Below are 26308 nucleotides of genomic sequence, written 5' to 3' on the forward strand. Positions count from 1 at the left end.
AGCATACAATTTTAATAGGAGCTTTCTCTGATAAACTGTCTCCTTTAAATGTGTTTCTGATTTCTCATGCCAGAATGGACAATTACAGAAGGGAATAAATATCTAAGCAAATCGAGTCCCAGAAAACTTGGAGTGCAGCAGGCAACTCAATGTTCTCTCTGAAATCTTGTATGTCTCAATTTTGCCAACAAACAGAAGCTTTTCACTGGGGATCAAATGTGATATTATTTGAACTATCATAATACTGTTGAGTTTGTTAAAGAGAGTTCTTGGCAAATCTAATCAAGCACTTCATTTTTCCAACAGTGCCTGGTCTTACACATGTTCTAGTATCAGAGCAGAAAATATCAGCCTCCTTGAGGAACCTGAAGTTTGAGTAGCAGCCAGAGTTACAGATTTCTCTATGCTATTTTAGATAAGAGAAGTTTCCCTATCACTCTTACCATTTGATTTTGTTCCCTGTAAAGTCAAAGTCTTCACAATTCTCTTGGCAAAATGTCTATGAGAGCTAGAAGGACATTTGACACTTCCTTTGATCAAAGAGAGAGCAAACAACAATGGTAGACACTATTTATTTATAGACTATAAATAAAGTCATTTATTTACATCCTCTTTGTCCCAGAATGGATTTAAGGTAGCTATAATAACAGAAGTGCCATTTATTAAGTAGTCACCATTTTTCAGCAGTGAACTGGGCATTTTATGTGGATGTTAAAAGCATGGAGTCTAAAGAGTTGGACACGACTTAGTAACTAAGCAACAACAAAGGTTTAATTGAGATACTATAGATGCTTTAACACAAGGTCTAACAAGTAGAAGGTACTCAATAAAGGCAAGTTTTAATTTAGAAAGGATTCAGTAATCTGTGTGTGCTCAGTTGCTCAATCATGTCCAACTCTTTGTGATCCCATGGACTACAACCCACCATGCCCCTCTGTCCATGGGATTTCCTAGGCAAGAATACTGGAATGGGTTGCCATTTCCTTTTCCAGGGGATCCTCCTGACCTAGGGCTCAAACCTGCATCTCCTGCACTGGCAGGTGGGGTCTTTAACCACTGAGCTATCTGGGAAGCATACTCAGTGAAGGTGATCATTAATTTAATCTTCACAAAGTGGTCCTCAACAGGACACAGGCTTAGCAAGATTAACCAATCTGCTCTAAGTAGGCAGGAATGGACTTCATAGCCCGCTGCTCACAAAGCCCATGATTCTTTCTTCACTCCTACGATTCTATTTACTCAGTGTAATAGCACTGCTCATAAAAGCCCTACTATTGAAGATGAAAAACAAACCCTAACATGGACTTATTAGCCCTCCTTTAGCTTTCTATTCCAGAAATTATCTTCTCTCTGATGAAGCGAAGATTCTGATAGCTGAATCACAAAATTGCCAAGACTGGGATTGGCCTAGCTGAGAGAAGGGAAAGTGGCAGAATTCAGGAAGGGGACCTGGGCCTCAAATGTCTATACCAACTGCCTACACTCAATGAATTCTCAGATCCTGTCAGCCCAAAGGTGGACAAGAACAGGGGCACTCCACACGGCCACTGGCTTGGATGATGCTCCATCAAACTGGAGCTCTTCGATGCACACCATTGACAGCTGCGAGCTACTAGCGCCACTCAGGGCATTTCATTACATGATATTATCCAACGACGATGGCACAGGAGACAGATGACTGCTGCCACTGAAAGAACACGGCCAAACCCGGAATATTTACTCATGTTCATTTCCCCATCCTTAGCACCTTCCTTAATGGAGCTTACTTTTATGTGAATACTGTGTATATGTCATGTTTCACTTTTTAATTAGCTGGCCTGGGTAAGATTTGCTTCTTTTCCTCCTCTTCCTCTTCTTTTCCTCCTCTTCCTCTTCTTTTATCATCACCATCATTCTCATCTGGTTTTCCCATGCCTCCCTAGGCTCATCATTTCTACTTGAAAGCTACTCTGAATATTCCCTAAATCTTCCTTAAAAGTTAATTTCCCATTCCGTGTGGAAGACTTCAAATCCTTTGCAACTTTTTCTGTTTGGAACTGGCTGTCCAATCTTTTTTTTTTTTTTTTTTTAATGACACCTGTTGCCTGATAAAAATGTATCTTGCCAGCAAGTACATGATTCCCCCAACTTGTCTCATGCTACCTGATTGAAAACTCCCATTTTATTTTTATAGCTTTGGCTTCCACCTTTGTAAATTACAGACCCAGCTTCATGAGACACCAGTGCCGCCAGGAATTCATTTCATGCTGATATTTTTGGCGTGACCACATGTGGCCCTATTTGTTCACGGAAACCTGCAGGAATGGGCATGTGGGCAGTTTAAAATCTCACCAGGCTTTCATCTCTCACGCTGGGCCATCCCTTTGCTGACACGGACCATTATTTTCTCCTCACTCACTCAGCTTCTCTGATTTGCTTTCCACAACCCTACACATTTCTCATCAGCTCGTTGTGAGCTCTGACACATCCCAAGTAAGTTATTTATTTTGACAGTTGTGTGTGTAATACATCTAATGTGGGATGAAACTAAGAGTCAGATAACCGGTTATTTTAGTTCTGGGAAACGACTTCATTATCTTGTGAAATGGACTTTCAACACTCAGTCCTAGCAAGTAATGAATGATACTGTGTAACACGTTTGTGGCAATTACCTTTGGAAATGAAGGCTCCCTCTGGTGCTATTGATAGAATGTGAGGTGAGACCCTTTTTTCTTGTCCAGGGTTTCCTTGCAAGACCAGCGAGCACACAATGCGAGCACAGAACATCTGCAGATGGCATAAGGACCTGTCCACCCTGCTGCCCAGCAGCCCTACCATCCCCATCCACTTTGGACACAGCCTCGTTCTAGACTTGGGAGACCAATCCTGACAATTCCCAGTTAGAGGGAATTTCAGGATCCTTATAACAGGAGCCCCATTATTTTTCATTGGTTAGTCTTTATTTGGTTCCGTTGAGGCCATAAACCCTTATTCATATAACTGGACCATCCACACGTCCATGGTAAGGAATTCTGTCTTATTTCTGCTGCTTGTTCCTCTGAGCAGCATTTAGGTGTCTCCATGCATCCAGTTTCCAAATTCTGGCTCTTTCTTGTGGGTATATTGTTACTTCTTCAGAGGACCCTTGAGGGTCCCTGCTTATGGGAAATGCTGGTACAACCCAGCTTCCCCCTTTAGCTTAGGCTCTCTGTCCCCAGGTAAGTCCACTCTTCAGCCACCTACTCCTGTGGACACACAGGGTGATGTGAACCCCACCAAGCTGATGTGAACACCAGCCATCCTCACTGGCATCACCCTCTCTCTTCCTGATGCTGGGAAAGATTGAAGGCAAGAGGCAGAAGGGACGAGGTGGTTAGATAGCATCATCAACTCAATGGACATGAGTCTGAACAAACTCCAGAGATGGTGAAGGACAGGGAAGCCTGGCATGTTTTAGTCCATGGAGATGCGAAGACTTGGACACGACGGGGCAACTTTCACTTTCTTTCACTTTCAGGATGAAGGGTCATTATAGGCTAGTATGTTTTGCAGAGTTATATATTCCAGGGATCTAGTGAAATCTAGGGACTCTCTGGAGAAATGTATATATATCTTTTATTCTGTTTTTAATATCAGGAAGTACACAAATGATGTCAAGTTCATCCATGACTGCTTGGTTATGAACTCTGTTTTTATAAACTGCTAGGCAGACAATGGAGCTGGAGTGGTAAGGAGACATTAAACACAAAACCTGTCCCCTGCCCTAGAACAGCTCACTGTAATAAAAGTCACTGATCAAAGAGCCAATCATTTTTCTTAGGCCCACTCAAAATCTTCCAGCTTTCTTCTAATTATACTACAGTCTTCCAGATCTTTCCCTCATGCCAAGTATAAATAACAGTTTTATCTATCTTAGAAATGACTATAGTTTAGAGGGGATCCAAATTGTCAGCTTAGGCATTGAGAACAAATTATCATTTAGTCCTTTTTATGCTTAATAATTTTTGTAACTCTGTATATGTTTACTCATCTATTTATCACTGGGTTCAGACCTAACAGAAGCAGAAGATATTAAGAAGAGATGGCAAGAATACACAGAAGAACTGTACAAAAAAGATCTTCATGACCCAGATAATCACGATGGTGTGATCACTGACCTAGAGCCAGACATCCTGGAATGTGAAGTCAAGTGGGCCTTAGAAAGCATCACTATGAACAAAGCTAGTGGAGGTGATGGAATTCCAGTTGAGCTATTCCATATCCTGAAAGATGATGCTGTGAAAGTGCTGCACTCAATATGCCAGCAAATTTGGAAAACTCAGCAGTGACCACGGGACTGGAAAAGGTCAGTTTTCATTCCAATCCCAAAGAAAGGCAATGCCAAAGAATGCTCAAACTACCACACAATTGCACTCATCTCACATGCTAGTAAAGTAATGCTCAAAATTCTCCAAGCCAGGCTTCAGCAATATGTGAACCATGAACTTCCTGATGTTCAAGCTGGTTTTAGAAAAGGCAGAGGAACCAGAGATCAAATTGCCAACATCCGCTGGATCATCGAAAAAGCAAGAGAGTTCCAGAAAAACATCTATTTCTGCTTTACTGACTATGCCAAAGCCTTTGATATGTGGATCACAGTAAACTGTGGAAAATTCTTCAAGAGATGGAATACCAGACCACCTGATCTGCCTCTTGAGAAATTTGTATGCAGGTCAGGAAGCAATAGTTAGAACTGGACATGGAACAATAGACTGGTTCCAAATAGGAAAAGGAGTTTGTCAAGGCTGTATATTGTCACCCTGCTTATTTAACTTATATGCAGAGTACCTCATGAGAAACGCTGGACTGGAAGAAACACAAGCTGGAATCAAGATTGCCAGGAGAAATATCAATAACCTCAGATATGCAGATGACACCACCCTTATGGCAGAAAGTGAGGAGGAACTCAAAAGCCTCTTGATGAAAGTGAAAGTCGAGAGTGAAAAGGTTGGCTTAAAGCTCAACATTCAGAAAACGAAGATCATGGCATCTGGTCCCACCACTTCATGGGAAATAGATGGGGAAACAGTGGAAACAGTGTCAGACTTTATTTTTCTGGGCTCCAAAATCACTACAGATGGTGACTGCAGCCATGAAATTAAAAGACGCTTACTCCTTGGAAGGAAAGTTATGACCAACCTAAACAGCATATTCAAAAGCAGAGACATTACTTTGCCAACAAAGGTTCGTCTAGTCAAGGCTATGGTTTTTCCTGTGGTCATGTATGGATGTGAGAGTTGGACTGTGAAGAAGGCTGAGCGCAGAAGAATTGATGCTTTTGAACTGTGGTGTTGGAGAAGACTCTTGAGAGTCCCTTGGACTGCAAGGAGATCCAACCAGTCCATTCTGAAGCATCTGAATGATGCTAAAGCTGAAACTCCAGTACTCTGGCCACCTCATGCGAAGAGTTGACTCATTGGAAAAGACTGATGCTGGGAGGGACTGGGGGCAGGAGGATAAGGGGACGACAGAGGATGAGATGGCTGGATGGCATCACTGACTCAATGGACATGAGTCTGAGTGAACTCCGGGAGTTGGTGATGGGCAGGGAGGCCTGGCGTGCTGCAATTCATGGGGTGGCAAAGAGTCGAACACAACTGAGCAACTGATGTGATCTGATCACATACATGAATTGCTTACTCATTTCCATGAGATTGCTTTATAAACATGCTTAGGTGTTGCATTTCTATAAACTCTAGGATGGTAGGGATTGTGGAAGAAAACCCTCAAGCAGCACCTCTGATAAACTCTTTCTAAGTTGGGGTAAGTCTTCTGATTCTCAGGGCAAACTGTACCTCCAAGTAAAAGTCAGCGGTGGCCACTAGACATGCACTGCCCCTGAAACCTTGGTATCTCTGATGTTACGGTAATAGCACAAGATAAAAGTCAGAGCACCTGGGGTCCATGTCCAGCTTACTCTTTCCCAGTTGCATGAACCTGAACAAGTTTCCTGTTTCATTAGGCAGTAACAAAGATCACATCCCTAATGAGTAATCCTCAGACTCAATGAGACTAAAATTAAATGAAGAAGTCTTTTATCAGTTACAAATTACTGTACAAATGATATTATTGGAAGCAGCATGGCATAAAGGAAAGAGGGTGGGTTTGAAGTTAGATAAACCTGATTTCAAATCTTCTGCCTTTCATTCAATAACAATCTGATCCTAGGGAAGTCACCTAACACCTCTGAGCCTATTTTTTCTTCTGTAGAATGGAATTGCGTATGTTACAAGACTGTTGTGAGGATTATATATAAATGCTTAGCACAGTTTGTCTCATAGTAGGCACTCAGATTATGCTAGCTCTTAGTATAAACATCAATAACTAATAATGCAAATATTAGTTCTTTAGTAGTTGAGATGGGTTTATACTAATCTAGCTCTATTATCATGGCCCATGTCTCAAGGACACACGGCACATGGAACATGTTTACAAAGAACGATCAGTTAGGTGAGCCCTTGGTTACCCTGAAATTGGCCCCAGGAAATTTAACACTCATTCTGGTCTCAATAGTATAGGGATCAAATGATGTACTTGACTTTGGAGTGACTTCTGCTAGACCTAACATAGTCAAAACAAAAGATAAAGAAGAAGGGAAAGGTTATTGGCCTAATAAAAACTGTTTCCTTACAAAGAGGCTGACTTGAAGGCTAATTTAAAATAGTGATATTATGGTGTGTTTTTTATATAGCTTTAAACAATTCTTAGAGCTTAAGTGGTCATAAAAACTCCATTTCAAAAAATAATTGTATTTTTTTAACATCAGCTTATGGTTTTAGAGAGCTGCTTATCCTCTCCTCCAAAAGGGCTTGAAACCTAATGTCAAAACATCTGGCAATTACCCTGGACACTGATGTCAATCTCTCAGGCAATGAAACTTCTAATATTCTATTAGGAAATAAAGATCACTGTGACATCTGACCACTTGTATCTTAGAACTATTCCTGACCCTGAATTTTTGTAACAAGCATGAATCCATGATAAACACGTTGTCATGAAGCAGAGCTTTGACAAATCATTTAAACAGCTGCCCTTAGTGTTGCGAACCTTTTAGACTGCTGGAGCAAAAACATTCATTGATCACCAACTGTGTATCAAACCACTGTGATCATCCTGGGTGAAATAATGAAAAGATGTACATGGGCCATGTTCTCAGGATTGTAGGGTTTACGTTCTTCACTGAGGTAAGCTAAATGAACTTCCTGAGTCCTGACACAAGCCTGGTATTGAAGGACCACAGAGGCGCTGTGAACTTAAGTTTATTTGTAAACATTTATGTTTACTTGAAAGCTTATTAAGTGCCTTCTTCAATGGCAACCCACTCCAGTATTTTTGCCAGCTCCAGAGGAGCCTGGTGGGCAACAGTCCATGGGTTCACAACTGAGTGATTAACACACTCACTAAAAGCCTTACAACCACTTACCCTTGAAGAAAGTAATGGTTTCATCACCAAAATGTGATACTTAAGTTGATCTTAAGAGCAACATCAATCACGTAGGGAAAGAGAATAGGAAGATGCCCACTTGGATGAAGACAGAAACAGCTACACACTTTCAAATATTTTTCCTAGCCACCTCATGCTGCCTGACATTATAACCACTGAATTCAAACTCAAATTTTTCTACGAGGTGACTGACATACATGGTGAAACCCACTGATGATGCAACTTATGATCCAATCTGAGAAATCCCTTTGCTTCTTATCTGGCAAAGAGTAGAATCTCAGTGGAATTATCCAAGGGACAAACTAGAATTATTCATGTTGGTTAGGAAGGGCAGGTGTAAGTACTAAGTTTCAGAAGATTTTGAGGGCAGAAGACATTTGGGAAGAGACACCAAGAACAGGTCACACCTTCCTCACAGGGGGGCTGACTCTTCTAGAGTTATCATGCACCCAGGGGCCAAACAGAAAGCACCCTCATTGACAACTCTCCAGCAGACCCTGATACTCAGTCAGAGAGCTCTTTCTAGTTAAATCCAGAGGAAGCTTCAAAATTCCTTCTCCACCCATCTTCCCACCCAGGAGACCATTGCAATCCACCTGAACTGATAAGACAGAAGAAACTCTTAGTTGTTTCACACGATTCTCTTCATTTCTTTTTCCTTCAGGCTAGCTTTCTCAAGAAAAATAGTATCTTTCCTCTTTGAAAACATTCTGAGAAAAAAATGACATAGGAATCGGAGGATGTTTCCATTTTTAAGGTAAATGATTTGTTTTGTTAGAAATTTCTTCCTGGGATTTCTATCATTTTCCTCCCACCTTACCTCTCCTGTGTCCATTTTGGAGAAAAGCACCTCGTTTATCTTTGGGAGACAGTAATGCAGAAACTGTAACTGAGCAGACTTCCCCTTGAGGATCAAAATATTTGTGTTAAATGAAATGAGAAAACTGCTAAGTGGCGGCATGAATCCCCCAGGGAAGGATATTTTGTAATTTTGAAAAATTCCTACTGAAATTCTTCTCTTGCCAAGAAAAGAGGAATGATTTCTATTAAAATTACTTCATGTCTGAATTACTCTCTGCCCCTCGGGAACATATAACATTACAGCTTTTACACTTGGTAATTTAGAAAGACAGGGGACACCTTATTTGGAAAGCACACAGGCCTAACACGAAATATTGGGTATTAAGTATTTTTACCACAATAGTCTCCTTTTGACAATTTTGCATTTAAACTATTCAAAGTAAAGCTCATTTGCAGAGCTGGTTTCTGTGATTGTCTGTTTAAGACTTTGTAACTTCCTACCCTTATCTCACTGTTCCCTGAAGCTGTGGAGAAAATTCTTTGACTTGGTGTGCAAGAGTTGCACCTTTTACAGAAAACAGGATGGATGGTATCACATTCATAAAGCAGTTGATTGCTCTGAAGCCACTAAGTGTTAGTTGCTCAGTCATGTCTGACTCTTTGCAACCCCATGGACTGTAGCCGTGGCTTCTCTGTCCATGGAATTCTCCAAGCAAGAGTACTGGAGTGGGTAGCCATTCCCTTCTCCAGGGGATATTCCTGATCCAAGGACTGAAGCCAGGTCTCCAGCATTGCAGATAGATACTTTACTGTCTGAGCCATCATGGAAGCTCCATAAAATAAATTAACTTTTATCAAAATACATGTATATATGAATAGTTGGGCTAGAGCAAAGGCTTTGGAAAGGAACAAGAGATGGACAAAGGTGTCAACCAACTGACCAACTCTGATCAAGGATTATGGATCACACAAAGCACTGTGTTGAGAAAGCTTCTGAGGCCAAATTCAGATTAAGGGGGAAAAAAGCCTTAAAAGATGAATATTCTGCCACAATCTCAGGTGGCCAAACAGAATTCATCTTGGTATGTATTAAGTATCACCAAAGGCCTTATCAAGTTGGTAGAATTAGACTTGTTTTCTAATTTTCCATAGTAAATATATTTTGTTTTTGTAATAAGATTGAAACTATTTTAATATTTTTAATTGGAAAAATTGATTTGACAATTTTTCCATACATTATCCCAAAGCTTAGGGGAAATAATTACCTTCTTTACGGCCAGTTCAGAAAAAGTCATCTTTGGGACCAGTGGAAAGATTTTCCATTTCTATGTGTTAAAAGTCAGTAATTCTTTGACTTATTAATTAAGCATCAATTATTTGAATGATCCTGAGGCATATTTGTAGGCTTCATCCAGGCAGAGCTCCTGATGTTATTGTGGCATTAACAGACTTGGGATAAATAGAAGCAGATGGAGTATGGCTGGAACAGCGAAGCTGCAGGAGAATGAACACACTGGAACAAGACCCATATTGTCCTTACACACACACACACACACACACACAATCCTTGATCATCAGAGAGTAGGAACATGTGTCGCTTCGAGTCTAAGTGAACCAATGGATTTAAAATACAGACACACCAGTGCTGTTGTCAGCAGTACTGTTTGTCAGTATTCTTGGTTTCTGTGTTAATGAAGGGAAACAGTAGCATCCAAACCACAGATCATCGGCATTTAATTCCTCAAGTTTTAGTAACTGATTTCTAATTAGCATAGACTCAGCAATGCCTCTATGGAACTACCACCAGGATCTATCTGGTTTGACAAGTCACAGCACAAGCAGAACAGAGCCCCGAGCAAGTTCAGTGACCATTCTGGGACTCACTCACAATCAGTGTGGAAGGTGAATGCAGAAAGACCATCTCGTCTTTCTTTCTAATGTAAGCTGCTGCTTCTTATTTATCTTGAAAATAATATTTCTCTGCACGATTGAATCTGAGTGAATGGTCCAGATTTTGCTGAAGATACCAACAAAATCATTTCGCACTCTCTGAACAATCACCACTCAAGAAAGGGAATTTCACCTACACAGAAGATACATTATAAACCCTATCCTGAGACAGAACATGTGCCACGGGTCACCAATATATGTTTACCTAATATATGGATAAATGTCACCTGAATGAATAAATAACCTAGTTTATATGGTTTAAAAAAGAAAAGTAGCATGCCATTTAATATATCTGAACTTTCCCATTCTCCTTTTTCCAATATTGGATGTAAAATTAGAAGGAAAAATAAAAACACTTAATTTGGGGAGGGCTTTGTCCTGATATAATATGTAAAAATAATAGTTATCATTTAGTGCACATATATTTGGTTCCAACACATTAAACATATTGCAGACTATCTTTATAGGCTTTCCAGGTGGCTCAGTGGTAAAGAATCCACCTGCAATGCAGGAGACATGGGTTCAATCCTTAGGTCAGGAAGATCCCTTAGAGAAGGAAACAAAAACCCATTCCAGTAATCTTGCCTGGAAAATCCCATGGACAAAGGAGCCTGGTGGGCTACAGTCCATGGGGTTGCAAAAGAGTCAGACAGGACTTTGCAATTAAACAACAACAGCATCCTTATAGCAACCCCCATGAGGTAGTATCACCATTTTACAGGTGTAGAAACTGAGGTTCAAGACATTAAGTAATTCTTTAAATTCATGAAACAGTACTTACTAAAGGACACAGCAATATGTGAACCGTGAAATTCCTGATGTTCAAGCTGGATTTAGAAAAGGCAGAGGAACCAGAGATCAAATTGCCAACAACCGCTGGATCATCGAAAAAGCAAGAGAGTTCCAGAAATACATCTATTTCTGCTTTATTGACTATGCCAAAGCCTTTGACTGTGTGGATCACAATAAACTGTGGAAAATTCTGAAAGAGATGGGAATACCAGACCACCTGACCTGCCTCTTGAGAAATTTGTATGCAGGTCAGGAAGCAACAATTAGAACTGGACATGGAACAACAGACTGGTTCCAAATAGGAAAAGGAGTACATCAAGGCTGTATATTGTCACCCTGCTTATTTAACTTATATGCAGAGTGCATCATGAGAAACGCTGGACTGGAAGAAACACAAGCTGGAATCAAGATTGCCGGGAGAAATATCAATAACCTCAGATATGCAGATGACAACACCCTTATGGCAGAAAGTGAGGAGGAACTCAAAAGCCTCTTGATGAAAGTGAAAGAGGAGAGTGAAAAAGTTGGCTTAAAGCTCAACATTCAGAAAACGAAGATCATGGCATCCGGTCCCACCACTTCATGGGAAATAGATGGGGAAACAGTGGAAACAGTGTCAGACTTTATTTTTCTGGGCTCCAAAATCACTGCAGATGGTGACTGCAGCCATGAAATTAAAAAACGCTTACTCCTTGGAAGGAAAGTTATGACAAACCTAGATAGCATATTCAAAAACAGAGACATTACTTTGCCAACAAAGGTCCGTCTAGTCAAGGCTATGGTTTTTCTTGTGGTCATGTATGGATGTGAGAGGTGGACTGTGAAAAAGGCTGAGTGCCAAAGAATTGATGCTTTTGAACTGTGGTGTTGGAGAAGACTCTTGAGAGTCCCTTGGACTGCAAGGAGATCCAACCAGTCCATTCTGAAGGAGATCAGCCCTGGGATTTCTTTGGAAGGAATGATGCTAAAGCTGAAACTCCAGTACTTTGGCCACCTCATGTGAAGAGTTGACTCATTGGAAAAGACTCTGATGCTGGGAGGGATCGGGGGCAGGAGGAGAAGGGGACGACAGAGGATGAGATGGCTGGATGGCATCACTGATTCAATGGACGTGAGTCTGGGTGAACTCCGGGAGTTGGTGATGGACAGGGAGGCCTGGTGTGCTGCGATTCATGGGGTTGCAAAGAGTCGGACATGACTGAGCAACTGAACTGAACTGAACTGAACTGAAAGGGCACAGCCAAGTTCTGAACCACCAAAGCTTATGCTGTCTGCACTGTAATGTTAGCATATCAGTATTAGAAAGTTCCTTACAGTCATTTTTCTCCTACTAAATTAGCTCACATGGTGCGAAAGTGCTCAGGATAAAAATTTTAAATTAGCCCAAAGGCATGCAATTACACAGTGGCAAAGTCAGACCTAGAGTCCAGTCTCCTGGCTCCTTCTACTTCTTTGCGTAGCCTGCAGCATGAGTCCACACCAGGCAGACCCGGTGTGCTTCTGGATGAATCCTCCTCTTCCAAATGGGTTTGCAGGCATGATGAAATGGCAACCATGCAAGAAATTCCCAAGCTGAGCCCAGGAAGAGACATGGAATTGGGGGCTGTTGGAGAAGAAGGTATGAAACTCAGTGATTTCTGAGGAGAGACTGGAGGAGTGGCAGACCTCCCGGTGACATTGCTCACCTCCAGAATGATCTGTTTCTCAGCAGAAGAAACCTCAGGATTTTGTAGAAGAGATAAGAATTAGCTAAACTAAAACAGTGCGTCTCTGGTCTTGCCCATGGCCTTGCACAAGTCACTGGCTCCTTTGTGACTCTTTCAAATAGTGATCCTAATATTCATCTGATTATATCACAGAACAGCAGTAGGTAACAACCACCGAAATAACTATAAAGCAGTCTACTCACGGAGTATGCAACAGAAATTATTAAAATTAATGATCTGAGCAGCTTGCAGGTGAAATGCCTGCTCCAATTTAAACCAAGTTCTTTCAAGTTGTACTTTTTTCTAAGAATTCTGCCTCAATTCGTGGAATTGGATTATTTAAATGAAATACACTTAATAAGTTCCCCTGGGCATCACTTGATACTTCTTTACTATTCTTTTTACCTTTTTTGTATTAGATTTAACACCTGGGTAATACTAAGTGCCATGGTTACCATAAATTATAGGAGGCTAAATAAATATTTGAGAGAGCAGGAGCGATTTGATTAAATTGCTGAAAATGAAAGGTTGAGTACTATTTCCCACACTAAATAGACTTTCTAGCTTGAGCGTGCACTGCCAACAGTGGATTTAGTTTTCATAGCCCTAGACATTTTCTAAAGGGGTAAATTACCAGCATGACCACTTCCGCTTTTATTTCTTATTTAAGCCTCGACATATTTTTCATCCTTTGACTTTAAGCCAAGCTGGTAAGTTATGGCCAAGACTTGAAGCCTTGATAATAGGGGTTGTAATAGTGGAACTCTATTGCACAATCTACCTGGAATGGGCAGGACTATTTACACTGTAAATGTGGGTTTGAGGCACATGAGATTTATGATATGTCAGGAGTAGCGTCATTCTTGATAAGTGGGCATGAACGGGGGAGCTCAGCTAAGATGAATTAATAATAATTACAGCAATGCCAGGAAATTTGGAATAAGCAAAGAAGATTACTGGGCACCTCCAGTGGAAAACTATGTATGCCCTGTTTAGAGCAGTTAACTTCAATATTCCTGGTCTAGCAATGAGTCTGTTCTATGGATTCTCCATTTTGAAACAGTTATTCTTATTTAAAAATGAGTTGAACAAAATCTTAAACACACATTCTTTTCATATCTCTGTGAGACTCATGATCTTACCTTTTAAAAAATTATTCTTTCCCAGTTTTAATACTAACTTACAATGGGGACTTCCTGTGCTAAATTTTGTGTGTGTGTGTTTCTCATTTAAGCCATACAACTATGTGTATTAGCCAATTTCCCCTTCAAAAAGATGAACTGATTGAGGTATGGAGAGGACAACTTATTTGCCAACCTAAGCAATAGACTGAAATTCAGACAGGTGTCCTCTGCCACCCAGAAAATGTACAAATATCTAGTTAATTCTCCCTCACCTCTGACTAGATGAGTTCATTACTCAGAGTTCCTTGATTTATCTCTCTTTTGAAAAAGAACATGTTCTCCCAAAGTGCATCCTGGTCCATGTCCTGTCTGTAGTCTCAACAAACTATGCCTTTCTCTGATCTCTGACAGCTGGTAACAAAGATACTTTCTCAAAATGGTCTTCCATATGGTCCTAACCTATGGGTTCCTCCAAGGAGACTGGAGTGAAGTAAGAGTTCTGAGTTTCGAAGATAGAAAGAAGGAGATAGCAACTGCAAAATGCAGATTTCTGAGGTCTTTGCTAAAACACAGAAGTATGATGGGTCAGGCCACAAGAGGGCATGGGATGAAGTTTGGTGTTTAGGGACCCAGCATCGAATTCACAGCTATCCTGTCCAGGCACTATTCCTAGCGCTCCCACTGTCCCAGGCTCCCATTCACTCTGGAATTTAGCTCTCTACCTTTAGGCTCAGAGTCTTCAGTGATCTATGTACAATCTGCTTACTATTCCAAATAGAAAAGTCCTATTATGACTGATGAACCACAAGATCTAGGTAGCTCTGCTGACTTCCCTGGGCTCCAGTTTTCCCAACCAAAAAAAAAAAAAACCTAGAGTAGAGATCCCTTTCAGCTTTAAAATGGAATGGTTTCTAAAATTAATCATTTAGTAAAATATAATTTCAAATGTGAAATGAAAGTGAAGCCCTTCTTAGGATTTCTAAAACAGGCATTTATTCCTTTGTTTATCAGTTATTTATTTAAAACTCATTTTAATCTGAAAGGGAGTTGAGTTGACTTACTGAATTGTATAGTAATAACCCACAGGCTATTGTCTGCAGAAAAGGGTCATTGTAAAAAAAAGTAAGGAGACTGTAGTAGGCAGGGTTGTTGTTTGCAAGTACAAAAACCCACTCTGCCATTCCAAGGTAATTAATATTCTCATGAAATCCAGTAACAGAAATGCCCCCTTGGCCCCATGAGTGGACAGGACCCAGGGACTAGAATGACCGCAAGCACACTCACCTCTCAACTTTGCTTCCCACTGTGCATCTGCGTTATTTATTTCCCTTTTGAAGAAAGGCCCATCACAGAAAAAGATGACTACTAACAGCAATCACCTGCCAATGCAGGAGATGTAAGAGATGTGGGTTCGATCCCTGGGTTGGGAAGATCCTCTGGAGGAGGGCATGGCAACCCATTCCAGGATCCTTGCCTGGAGAATCCCATGAACAGAGGAGCCTGGCAGACTACAGTCTATGGGGTTGCAAAGAGTTGGACATGACTGAAGCGACTTAGCACATGCATGCAGCAGCAAACACATGTACATACCACCCAAAGAGGAACCAATTTTTCTAAGACCAAACCTGAAATTCCTGGAGAAAGAATTCACCACACTTGAAAAAGTGGCTTACCTCTTGATCAACCAACTGTGACCATAATGAAAGAAAGTTGTTCCAATTGAAATGGGAGCTCTTGCCTTCCTCTAATCGGAAGTAACCTCTGGACAGAATCACGCTCTGGAAAAAAGTGGCTAACAGGGACAACACACCCACTACAGACTGAGATGAGGGCAGGGAAACTACCAGAAAACAAGGGGCTGGGATAACAGCTGAAAACATGTTCACCATAAGTCCCACCAAAGGAACCATTACTATGTAGTACTGTACTCCTAAAACTTTAAATTAAGTAATACCATTAACCTCATTAAAAACTCAAGCTATTGGCATACATATATATATATATATATATATATATATATATATATATACACCACTGCATATAAAATAGACAACTAATGAGAACCTATTGTACAGCACAGGAAAGTCTACTCAATGCTCTGTGGTGACCTAAATGGGAAGGAAATCCATAAAAAAAAAAAAAAAAAACAGAGGGGATGCACGAATACATATAGTTGATTCCCTTTGCTGTACAGTAGAAACTAACACAGCATTGTGAAGCAACTATACTCCAACTAAAAAAAAAAAAATCAAGCTAGAGTTGCAGCCCCTCAGTCCACAGGGACATTTTGACACAAAAATAACTGTATTCTCCCCTCTAATTAGTATCTTTCTTTCCCTCTATTAGGGCCCTTCTATGTGGTCCCAATAAAAGCCTTTGCACATTCCCAAAGAGTTCCTCATCTGTTTTCTCAGCATTTTTCTTTTGATTCTTGGACTTCATTAACTCCATAAAAGCACACTGGAACATCAATGCATATCTCAGCTTTTGCAATTGTTCTCTCTGCACAATTAGGCATAATAATTAAAGCATTCTTTTTGTCTGAAAGGCAATTAAAGTACAACTTTGGAAACATGTGACAATAATATTGAATAATGTTACATCTGTCAGTGAGGTCACTAAATGGGCAATAGATCTTAGAAAGCAAATGGTCTTTCCTTTGTAAACAGATTGCTGCTGAGGTTACTTACACGGCTGTAATAGGTCCCATACACTACTGGCTGCCGTAGCAAGTTTTTCTAGCTTGCTGTGTTTTTATTCCTTTATCAGAAATGAACACTCTGTGGTAACTGGCGTATGTCCATTAATGTACTGATGAAAAATGAATCTAAAACCACTTGGAAATCAGCAGACAGCCAAGAAAAGAAGAATTACAGACTTTAAAAGGTAATAATATTTAAAAGAACTTAGTGACAGAATGAAAGAAGATGTCTATCAGAAATTGGAAGACAACAAAGACAGCTACTAGGAGCCACTTAATGCAGTGATCACTGACCAGCTACAGTTCTATAATAACATCAGCCTTCCTTCTCTGCCTTCATCCATCGCCTCCATTCCACACTAAAAACAGCCTTCACGAGGGCAGGACTATTGTCAGGTATGTTCATTATATTATCCCCAGTTCCTGGATTAGTGGCTGACAACACGTGACACTCAAAAAATTTTTTTTACTGTTCATCTTTTACTAAGGTATGACACCTAAGATAAACAGTAAAAAAAAAAAAAAAAAAGTTTTTTTCAGTGTCACGTGTTGTCAATGGCAACCCACTCCAGTATTCATGCTGGAAAATCCAATGGACTGAGGAGCCTGGTGGGCTACAGTCCATGCAGTCGGAAGAGTTGGACACGACTTAGTGACTTCACTTCACTTTACTTCACTTAAGGTATGACATACATACAGAGAAGTACCCGTGTCATAGGTATAAAATATAAACTGTCATAATCTGAGCACATCTATGCAGAACCCAGAGCAAGAAATAAACCATTACCAGGACCTCAGAAACCCTTTAATTCACTTTTTACTACCCATCCTAAGAGTAACCACCATCCCCATTTCAACAGCATAGTCTAGTTTTGCTTATGGTGGGATTTTTTTATAAATGGAATTCAGTTCAGTTCAGTTCAGTTGCTCAGTCGTGTCTGACTCTTTGCAACCCCATGAATCGCAGCACGCCAGGCCTCCCTGTCCATCACCAACTCCCGGAGTTCACTCAAACTCACGTCCATCGAGTCTGTGATGCCATCCAGCCAGCTCATCCTCTGTCGTCCCCTTTTCCTCCTTCCCTCAATCCCTCCCAGCATCAGAGTCTTTTCCAATGAGTCAACTCTTTGCATGAGGTGGCCAAAGTACTGGAATTTCAGCTTCAGCATCAGTCCTTCCAAAGAACACCCAGGACTGATCTCCTTTAGAATGGACTGGGTGGATCTCCTTGCAGTCCAAGGGACTCTCAAGAGTCTTCTCCAACACCACAGTTCAAAAGCATCAATTCTTTGGTGCTCAGCTTTCTTCACAGTCCAACTCTCACATGCATACATGACCACAGGAAAAACCATAGCCTTGACTAGATGGACCTTTGTTGGCAAAGTAATGTCTCTGCTTTTCAATATGCTATCTAGGTTGGTCATAATCCTCCTTCCAAGGAGTAAGCGTCTTTTAATTTCATGGCTGCAGTCACCATCTGCAGTGATTTTGGAGCCCAAAAAATTAAAGTCTGACACTGTTTCCACTGTTTCCCCATCTATTTCCCATGAAGTGATGGACCAGATGCCATGATCTTTGTTTTCTGAATGTTGAGCTTTAAGCCAACTTTTTCACTCTCCTCTTTCACTTTCATCAAGAGGCTCTTTAGTTCTTCTTCCCTCTCTGCCATAAGGGTGGTGTCATCTGCATATCTGAGGTTATTGATATTTCTCCCGGCAATCTTGATTCCAGCTTGTGTTTCTTCCAGCCCAGTGCTTCGATGTGAAATGCTTTGTGTATGATTTTTCATTCAGCATGACACTGGTGAGATGCATCACTATTGTGTAGCTGTGGTCACTCATCCTCCTCGCTGTACAATGTGCCACTGCACGCAGGTACCAGTTCATTTGCCCTTTCAGTGGCCAATGGGCATTCACGGAGGATCCAGTTTGGGGCTAATGGAAACAGTGCTCTTATGAACATCTTTTGCTTTACACATTTCTGTAGGGTACGTACCTACGAGTGGAATTCTGTTACAGAATATGCATATGTTCAGATTTAGACATAAATATCTGTTGAATATATTAACAATTTAAAATAACCAATATGTTAATCTCAATGAACATATACACACTACTATATATAATTGATAGTCAATAAGGATCTAGTGAATAACACAAGGAACCCTACTCAATATTATGAAATAACCTATATGGGAAAAGAATATAAAAAAGAATGGAGATATATATATATGTATAACTGAATCACTTTGCTGTATTCCCAAAGCTATAACAAACACTGTAAATCAACTATATTCTAATATAAAATAAAAATTAAATTAAAAAATTTTTTAATAAAATTAACTAATTAAAACTGAAGCTTTAAAGTTTTAAAAAGAATCTATATTTTCATTGAAAGTGGGGTGAAATTAATATAATTCAATACTTTGATCTTCACATGGAGAAATAAAGGGCCAAGTTTATTGAAGAGAGGCCAAAGACTATAATTCAGGCTACTATCCACTAACTGAGTGGCCTTGAACAAAAATTTTCTGGCCGCAATTACTTCACATAAATTGAGGGAACTGAATAAGGTAATCTCAAAATCACTCCCACATTCCAGCCCTAAAATTCTATGACTTACTTGGGGTATAATGTCAGTGATTGTTTAGTTGCTAAGTCATGTCCAACTCTTTTGTGACCCCATTGACTGTAGCCTTCCAGGGTCCTCTCTGTCCATGGGATTTTCCAGGCAATAATACTGGAGTGCGTTGCCATTTCCTTCTCCAATAATTGTTAAGAGTCATGACTAAAAGCCGTGCTTTCAAACTGTAGTTTTAATTTCATATCAGCCCTTATTTTAGTGAGATTATGGATGTGATTATTATCAACATTAATATTTATTGAACTCATTTTCCAATTGTTTCCCTTACACTATCTCATCAAATCCTCCCAACTCTGAAGAATTATTATACCCACCCCATTTACAGAACAGGGAAACCGAGTCACAGAATGAATAAATTCTCAGTCTAAGGTCACAAAGTTACTAACTGGTTGAGCTAGGTTATTTGGGCTACTACACACAGATAAGTTTATGTGTGACCATCTTTAACTCTAAACAGCATCCAATATTGACTCCTTGGCTATCATTTACAGCTGTTTCTAGCCACTTGTTCCAATGGAAACTTGTTTCTCCTTTGATTCCTATATCTGACTTGTGAAATACCCAGTCTGAAATCAGCCACAGTACAGCAGCATTCTCTGTGGTGTGCACCCAATCTGGTCTTCAGTTCAGTCCAGTTCGGTTGCTCAGTCATGTCCGACTCTTTGCGACCCCATGAATCGCAGCACGCCAGGCCTCCCTGTCCATCACCAACTCCCAGAGTTCACTCAAACTCACATTCATCAAGTCGGTGATGCCATCCAGCCATCTCATCCTCTGTCGTCCCCTTCTCCTCCTGCCCCCAATCCCTCCCAGCATCAGTCTTTTCCAATGAGTCAACCCTTCACATGAGGTGGCCAAAGTACTGGAATTTCAGCTTCAGCATCAGTCCTTCCAAAGAACACCCAGGGCTGATCTCCTTCAGAATGGACTGGTTGGATCTCCTTGCAGTCCAAGGGACTGTCATGAGTCTTCTCCAACACCACAGTTCAAAAGCATCAATTCTTCAGTGCTCAGCTTTCTCCACAGTCCAACTCTTACATCCATACATGACTACTGGAAAACCCATATCCTTGACTAGATGGACCTTTGTTGGCAAAGTAATGTCTCTGTTTTTTAATATGCAATCTTGTCTTAGCACTCTGAAAATCAGAGTTCTTTCTGAAATCTCACAAGATCACCTGGTGCTGAGCTCTCTCTTCAACAACACTTGGATGGGTTTCTTAACTCAGAATTTTATAAAGACAGTAAAATTAATAAATCACAAACATTTGAACCCACAAAGGAAACAATGTTAAAGGGAGAAGCAAAAGTACACATCATTATCTACCACAAACAATATTATGTTATCTGGTGTCTGTTACGAATATTGAAGTGCAGCTTGATAAGAAGCTGGTGAACACCTTTGGTCATGTGATAAGTGAAATATCTCTGGCTTGACACAATTCAGATTTTTGCTTTCTCATCCTTTACTCCTTTTTCTATGTTCCATGAAGATTCTCATAGACTTTAGATTTCCATTTTCTTACACGCTACATTCCTGGTTACTCACTAAAAAAAATTCTCAGGTCCTGTCTGAAAACTGCTCTTAATTGCTGATTTTTAGTAAGGACAACGGATCAGTTGATTTTCAAGGGGGGTTTTCTTTCAGTCAAAACACTTTGCAGCAATACGCTTAAGGGATATCTTATTATCTAGAAATTGTGCCTTTATGTCTACACATAAAATTCCTGTGGCTCACAATCCAGTTCTTCTATGATTGATATAAAATGATCTATACCTCATCTTCAGGCCAAATTCTGCCACATCTAGTCCAGCCCCAATATTGATGGTGGGAGTGATAGGTGAGGAAGGCACCTTAACACTGTATAGCTTGATGTAGAAAGCGTTTCTATTCTTCCTGCCTTTAAAAATACCTTTTAGAAATCATATCATACAAACATATATATACATTCCCTAATTACCACATAATCTCTCACCAAAGTCCATTAAACTGTTAGCCACATGAACAAGCTTGATGTTACCATTATAAATATTAAGCCTAGCACGTCTACCTGGTCATTTTGCCCTGATACCTATTAGGCTTTTAGAACCTGGGAAGTGACCTCACATTCTGTCTAAAGACATATGAGGGTAGCATCTCAGCAAAAGCTGAAATCATGGAGGGTACCTTCCCTAGATCCTTGTTCATTACCCGGGACTCTGGTCCATGTGTCACCTCTATCAGAGTTCAATAACTGCAGAAATGTCCAGACCTTTCCTGCTACCTATGGTTCAGTCATTAGTAGGCCTCAAGGCTCTTGGTCTTCAGTGATTGTGCAATTATTTAACATGCACGGACTGGTTAATGAATAAGGAGCCAAAGTGGTAATTTTGATTAGTGGCTTTCTAATTCTGCAGAACTCCAAAACAGATCCAAACAAACTGTGGTCATTACGGGCTCAGGCACTCTAAATCTACAGATCAGCCCCACTAGAGACAACCACTTCTAGAGTCCATTTCTTGGCAGCATCTTGGAGGATATACCTAGACCAACAATACCTGTGCAGAAGGGCCAAGAAAAATAAGGGTGCTCAGCAAGATTGTGACTGCGAACCAAGTTGAAATTCCACATTTTCTGAAGTGTATTGTAATAACACTCATTTTTATTAAAAGTAGTAATTCCCTCTTATTGACGGATTTCCCTGGTGGTCCAAGAGCTAAGATTCCGGGGTCACAATGCAGGGTACCTGGGTTCAATCCCTGGTCAGGGAACTAGATCCCACATGTCACAACTAAGAGTTTTTCTGCCACAACTAAAGGTCCCACATGCCGCAACTTAGACCTGCTGCAGCCAAATAAATAATAATAATAATAATAAAGTAATATTACTCCTAGTGTTGAAATGACTGGCATCGGTATCTTTATTTTTGCTTTTTATAGAGAGTAAAAGTCAATCTCCACAACTTAGAGGGGAAGGAATAGGTAAAATACTAAGATCACAATCAAATCCCTTATGAACCAGGCATATTAGTAAATTAAGAGATGAGGAGACAGCAATCAAATAGAGAGCCCCTTTCTCACAACTTTGAAACCAGTCTGTATACTGCGACTCCATCAGATCTACTAAATTAAGAAACAGGACCCGAGGCAGGTGGGAGCTGAGACATTCATCGTCAGGTACCTCTTGAAAACCACAGACTTCCACTGCTGAGGTTCCCTAGGATGCCCTAGTTTTGCCCATCTTATAACATAATCTGAGAAAGCAGTATAGTCAGATGAAGAAGGTTCAGATAAAAATAAAATATATATAATCATGATATTGAGGAATATTTTCAAGTTCTTCGCTTTATGGAAACAGTCAAACTAATAAAGGGAACACTGAACGAAGTTATATGAAATGAAATGAGACCTCACAATTACAGCTGGAGGTTGACCAAATGCACTGGAGGGTATGTGCATTACTCATTCTTTTTGTCCTGGACACGGGATTCTTTCCCCATGTCAAATATATTATAAAAAGAAAAAAAAAAAACATGAAAATAAAGTAAAAAGAAGATAAAACAGGAAAGGCCTGGAAAGAAGTATGGGAAGGGTTAACTACAGAGAATAAAATAAAGTAAAAGTGTTAGTCACTCAGTCATGTCCAACTCTTTGCAACCCCATGGACTGTAGCCCACCAGGCCCCTCTATTCATGGGATTCTCCAGACTAGAGTGGGTCTTCCTGACTCATGAATCTTCCTGACCCATGAATTGAACTTGGGTCACCTGCATTTCAGGCAGATTCGTAACCATCTGAGCCACCAGAGAATAAAATTAAGTCAGCAGACAAAAGATGTTGAAATTTGAGAGTGAACGTAAGTCTGTATTATGGAGGATCTTCTGGGTGCCACTGACCTATTGTTATGTCTTCCACTGTCTCTGGTCCAGTCTAAGTGTGTAACAAATCAGGTAGTTACAGAACTACATTTTTCCCTCTTGCCCAGACACTGCTTGAAACTAACCTAAGACTGGAAAGAGGCAAGAGTTTTCTCCAGCAGCCTTGTATAAGTTGACCTAAGGTTATAGTAAAATAGTCAGCTGTGGCTTAGTTCAATCTGCTTGTGCACATTATCATCTGAGGGGTAAGCTTGCTCAGAGCAGACAGTAAAACAAGCATCTTTTTCTGTGTACTTGTAACAAATCTCAAATTTCATTAGTTCTGTATATTTGCAATAAATCTCCTTTACCTCAACTAGATAGATTGGATTACTCTTTTTTACATACAAACAATTTCTGGCCAAAAAAAGAAAAACAAATTCTCCCACTGAGCAGAAACAGAATATGTCATTTGAAATTTAGTCTGAAAACAGAAACAATTTGTGGATTTCAAACAGACAGAATTGAACCTAGGGAACTGATTATTCAGGTGATTAAAAAAAAACTAAGGTGCTGAATAGGAGATGCTGAGGTATTCCATAGATTGCCAACAATAAGAAATCCCTGCTATCCTACGGTTGGGGGAAGCCAGGGAGGGGACTGTGCCCCCAGATAGAGAGCTGTGGTCACTAGGTATAAGATGAAACCATACTGGGACCATGAAGAGAGGTGTTTTCCAACAGGATATAGACCCAAAGAGGCACACATGCTGCCAAGATGCCACCAAAAGCAGAAAGGAAAAGAGACATATTGTGGCTTCTCTCCTTCTTCACATTTTCTTTATATGGGTGTTTCCCATTGGCCAAATCCACAGAGATGCTAGAGGACTGAGAAACAGAGTTTCTTGTAACAGAGAACAGAGCAAAAACAGACAAGAAGGTGGATTTGAACAGAAACAGGCCGAGATCCACCCTATGTAGACTCTGGGAAATACTTTGTATCACACTACTGAACACCCTACAACAATTCTGGATGGTCTAGGGGCATAAAAACATAACTTGAATTTGGGTGATAAGGAGTTATATTTTCCTTTCACCTATTGCATTTAAATTCTCCGCATTTGGCCTTGGGGATTTTTGCAAGACATAAAACATAAATTCCTTGGAACCATGAGCTCTCCTTATAGAACCCATGCCTAAACTAGTTGCAGACATCATGATAAAAGTAATAGAGGAGAAAGGAGGGGAGAGATGCGAACAACAGGCAGCAAAAAGGGGAATGATTCTAAAACTGGGTAGAGATATTGATATCTTGGGAAATCAAAGACTCATATGCTACTCCATGTTGACACCCAGGGTCCTTAGAGGAGCAGGTATGGGGTATCCCAGTGAAGCCTAAAGCCTAAGCACAGGGGATTCCTGCCTCACCAGAGTCACATGTCCTAAACTGCGTCCAGACGTGGCACAGCTTCCAGTTGTAAAGGGAACTGCAGGCAAAGGTACTGTGTGCATCAACTGGAGCCAATAAGCTTTGGCTAATTCCCCATCTCAGCCTTCTCTACTCAGGCTTAACCTCAATACCTTCATCATTCCCAGCAAAAAATGAATGGCACATGCAAAAAAGTCTGGCCAAAAGAACTGAACAAGGGAACTATAAGTCTCAAACAGAATGAAGGAAATTGATAAGAATGGTGAGGTACCTGGGAGAATGTCATTACATCTGAGACCTGAAAGGGGAAAGGGAGAAAATAGTGTTACTGTAGTCTTAAAAGAGCAGAAACCACATCAGGACTTCCACCAGGTCCTGATGCCTTATAGAAGCACACTCAACAGCCACAACTATGGTGAGAGACAGGACCAGAAGGAAGCAAAAAGAATGACTGTCCCAGCATCTTTTCATATGCCTGTTGGCCATTTGTACGTCTTCTTTGGATAAATGTCTATTTAGGTCTTCTGTCCATCTTTTGATTGGGTTGTTTGATATTGAGTTGTATGACCTGTTTGTATAATATATTTTGGAAATTAAGCCCTTGTCAGTCACGTCATCCGCAGATATCTTCTCCCAGTCCATACGCTATCTTTTTGTTTTATTGATGGTTTCTTTGCAGTACAAAAGCTTATAGGTTTGATTGGGTCCCATTTGTTTATTTTTGCTTTTATTTCTATTGCCTTGGGAGACTGAATGGTACAAGCTATGTCACAGAATGTTTTGTCCATGGAATTTTATGATGTCATGTCTTACATTTTGAGTGTATTTTTGTATGAGGATGTGTCCTTAACTTCATTGATTTACACGTGGACGTCCAGCTTTCCAAACACTCAAGAGACTGTCTTTTCTCCATTACATGTTCTTGCCTCCTTTGCTAAAGACTGACTGTAGGTGTGTGGATTTTATTTCTGGGCTCTCTGTTCTGTTCCATTGATCCATATACCTGTTTTGTTCTGGTACCATGCTGTTTTGATTACTGTAACTTTGTAGTTGGAGAAGGCAATGGCATCCCACTCCAGTACTCTTGCCTGGAAAATCCCATGGGTGGAGGAGCCTGGTAGGCTGCAGTCCATGGGGTCGCGAAGAGTCGGACACGACTGAGTGACTTCCCTTTCACTTTTCACTTTTATGCATTGGAGAAGGAAATGGCAACCCTCTCCAGTGTTCTTGCCTGGAGAATCCCAGGGACGAGGAAGCCTGGTGGGCTGCCGTCTATGGGGTCACACAGAGTCAGACACGACTGAAGCGACTTAGCAGTAGCAGCAGTCCCAACTTTATTCTTTCCTTTGAATTCCAGCTGGCATATCTCTTTAATTAAACACATCCAAAAGCCAAACATCCTGTAAGCCCAGGCAAGGCAATCTGTAGAGGTCTCAGGGCACAGATGGGCAGAAGAGGGCTAAAATTGAGAGGGGCTAAATAAATAACCCAGTAACTTCAGCAGCATCCAGTAACTTCAGATTTTGTAGGGGTATGAGGTTTCTAGAATCTGAGGGGCTGGCTCAGATGGTCAAGAAACTGCCTGTAATGCAGGAGACATGGGCTTGATCCTGGGGTCAGGAAGATCCCCTGGAGAAGGTAATGGCTACCCACTCCAGTATTCTTGCCTCCAGGCAAGTATCCCCATGGACCAAGTGATCTGACAGGCTACAATCCATGGGGTCACAAAGAATCAGACACTACTGAGTGACTAAGCATGCATGCACTTTAAAAAAATAAAAAATTTAACACAAAATTAGGTGTGGAAGTACATATTTGCTTAGATTAAAAAGAAAAATCACAACAAATATATTTTAAACAGCTGAC

General features: G+C 40.5%; 1 long non-coding RNA gene across 2 annotated transcripts in view; it reads left to right on the forward strand.

Annotated features, from left to right (window-relative positions):
* Window positions 1-26308, forward strand: part of LOC147343067 (uncharacterized) — a 65953-nt gene that overhangs the window by 15414 nt on the left and 24231 nt on the right. Inside the window, exon 2 of one of the 2 annotated variants that reach the window (XR_015156961.1) lies at window positions 4030-7020. The exons of the other annotated variant lie outside the window; for it this stretch is intronic. This is a non-coding gene — a long non-coding RNA (uncharacterized LOC147343067). Of the gene's footprint in view, window positions 1-4029; window positions 7021-26308 lie in introns of those variants that run through there. 2 annotated transcript variants of the gene reach the window in all.

This window comes from Bos grunniens, chromosome 28 (genome assembly GCF_055505025.1).
Source record: "Bos grunniens cultivar Pamir isolate PY7600 chromosome 28, Bosgru_T2T1.0, whole genome shotgun sequence".
In the NCBI taxonomy this organism is placed as follows: Eukaryota; Metazoa; Chordata; class Mammalia; order Artiodactyla; family Bovidae; genus Bos; species Bos grunniens.